The 2,707-nt window shown below is 56.6% G+C and overlaps 1 protein-coding gene across 1 annotated transcript in view; it reads right to left on the reverse strand.

Moving 5' to 3' along the window:
- TAF4 (TATA-box binding protein associated factor 4) overlaps window positions 1-2,707 on the reverse strand; it is a 41,404-nt gene that overhangs the window by 1,769 nt on the left and 36,928 nt on the right. The window lies entirely within an intron of this gene.

Consider the following 2,707-nt stretch of genomic DNA (forward strand, 5'->3'; position numbering starts at 1 on the left):
AGAGGTGGCTGCGGAGAGGGCAGGACAGGGGCAGCTCAGGGCTCAGAGGTGGCTGCGGAGAGGGCAGGACAGGGGCAGCTCAGGGCTCAGAGGTGACTGGGGAGAGGGCAGGACAGGGGCAGCTCAGGGCTCAGAGGCCCCAGGATGTTTTATCACCTCACCTCCACCACATCACCCCACTGGCACAGACTACGGAACCCACAATAGATAGCTCTTAATTTTCCATTTGGCAAAACTAAGTGTCTGTTCTGAGTGTTAAAAGTTGTGCATGTATATTCAAGTATAACTTTGTCACGGCATTTCTACAACACACCCTCCAGCGAAGGCTCAGAGGCTAGAGGTGACAGATGCTTCCTGCACTGAGTGCCACCTGGGGCTACAGCAAGGAGGCCTGGGAGCAGTGAGGGGCCAACAGCAGGCAGGAGACCCAGGCCTGTACCTGCGGCACTAAGTCCTTTCACCGGCCCCAAGGTCACCTACCTCACATCACAAAATATCTCTAGGCATATGTGTGTCTTAATTATTTGTGAGAGGGTCAGGGGAAGAGGGCACCACTGAGGTCCCTCCTTCAGACCCAGCCACAAGGTCACTTTGTGGCTATATTCTCCTCATTTGAAATAATTATTTAGGTTTTCTCAGTAGTTCTTTTTTTCAGTCTCCTTAATAGTCTCACAGGAGCAATTTGAGCTAGAGACAAACTGAGACCCTCCCAACGGCTGAGTTGAAATAAATGCTGAAAAGGAACAAGCAGGGGAATGGGCCCCACTGCAGTGCCACCCTCAGAGGGGCCCCTGGTGCCCAGGACACACACCCCACCACTGCAGGGCCACCCTCAGAGGGGCCCCCGGTGCCCAGGACACACACCCCACCACTGCAGCGCCACCCTCAGAGGGGCCCCTGGTGCCCAGGACACACACCCCACCACTGCAGCGCCACCCTCAGAGGGGCCCCTGGTGCCCAGGACACACACCCCACCACTGCAGCGCCACCCTCAGAGGGGCCCCTGGTGCCCAGGACGCCCCCCCCACTGGGTAGCACGTCTGGGCCTCAGGGTACAGCCTGCCAGGCAGGCGGCCAGGCTACAGCAGGCAGCACCTGCTATTTCCCTCCAGGAGCTGTGTTTAGAATCACTGGACACCTGGGCACCCCTGGGAGGTGAGCTCACTGCTCAAGACACAGCCCTCTCCTTCCCATTTACAAACGTGGCTGAGGGCAGAAGACCCCAAACCAGCCCAGAGCCGCAGACCTCAGCACTACCTGCAGCACCCCAGCACCTCGGGGCTCTCTCGAGCAGGTGGGACCTGCTGGTGGGGGGCTGGTTGTTCCTTGTCCCCAACCATCGAGCCGAGCACTCTGAGCCCACAGCAGCCAAGAGAAAGCAGAAGTGGCCTTGGCGTGGGGGTTTCTAACCTGCTCCAAGTGTCCCCATGTGCAGCCACAACTACAGTCGGGGGCAAGGTGGCACCAGCACCAGCGTGTCATGCAGTTATAATACACATGCCCCATTGGCGCTGCTCCCTCAGGCCCTTCCCTCTACTGGCGTGGATGCCGCACGCCAAGGCACACGTGTCCCACCCCTGCAGGCAGGATGTAGAGAACGGCAGTGGTAACAAAGCCGAGATGCAGCTCAAGGGGACCAGAGGTCAATCCCAGGAGGCCGAGGACGGCGTGCTGCCCACCTGAGGGTAGCTCTCCCAAAACAACTCCAAACAAGAAGGAAAGGAGGTCCACAGGACATCACACACTCTGCACAGGGGAGGACCAGGAATGGCCAAGCTTCCCAGTAACTGCAAGTGAAAGAGTCCAGCGTCATGGAGTGTCTCAGTGGGCAGCTGAGGTCAGTCACTGCAGGGTGTGAGGGCACGAGGAAGTGACCTGGGGCATGAGACGGAAGGGGTCCTCACAAGGCAGGAGGGAGTGTCCTGCAGAGCCCCTGACAAGAGTCTCCCCAGGGGACAGGTGCCACCCAACAAGATTGGGGACAGGTGCAATTGGAACAGCCACTGGTGGCCTGCACTTTGCAATGCTGCCAGGAGAGGGCGCCATGGCACCACAGATGCTGGAAAACACCAAGAACCTGGGAAAGGAGCGGGACCAGGCAGAGCTGCGGCCGGTCAGAAAACTAGTTTCCACACGCACCAGGGCCAAATCCACCCTCGAAAAACGGAAGGAAACTGTCAGTCAATGCTTTCAACAAAGTAGAACATACTTAAAACCATCTCCTAAAATTTTAAGAATATGAAAATTACCTTGAACCACATCTCCCAAAACTAAGAAACAGATTTACAATCAAACAACATTAAGAAAAGAAAAATAAACAGAAGGAAAGGAAATTGGAGTTGAGTGAACTCAAGATAGAAATGGAAGGAAGAGCCCAGGTGCGGTGGCTCGGGCCTGTGATCCCAGCACAGCTGAGCTGAGTGGACTGCTTGAGGTCAGGAGTTCAAGACCAGCCTGAGCAAGATGGAGACCCTGTCTCTACTAAAAATAGAAAAACCAGCCAGGTGTTGTGGCAGCACCTGTAGTCCCAGCTACTTGGAGGCTGAGGTAGGAGGACTGCTTGAGCCCAACAGTTTGAGGTTGCTGTGAGCTGTGGGTCCTCTGGGCAGGGCCACAGAGTGAGACTGTGTCTCAAAAAGAAAAAGGCGGCTCAGCGCCTGTGGCTCAAGTGGCTAAGGCGCCAGCCACATACACCTGAGCTGGCGGG

This window comes from Otolemur garnettii, unplaced genomic scaffold, assembly GCF_000181295.1.
Source record: "Otolemur garnettii isolate 467f Iridium unplaced genomic scaffold, OtoGar3 scaffold00023, whole genome shotgun sequence".
Taxonomy (NCBI): Eukaryota; Metazoa; Chordata; class Mammalia; order Primates; family Galagidae; genus Otolemur; species Otolemur garnettii.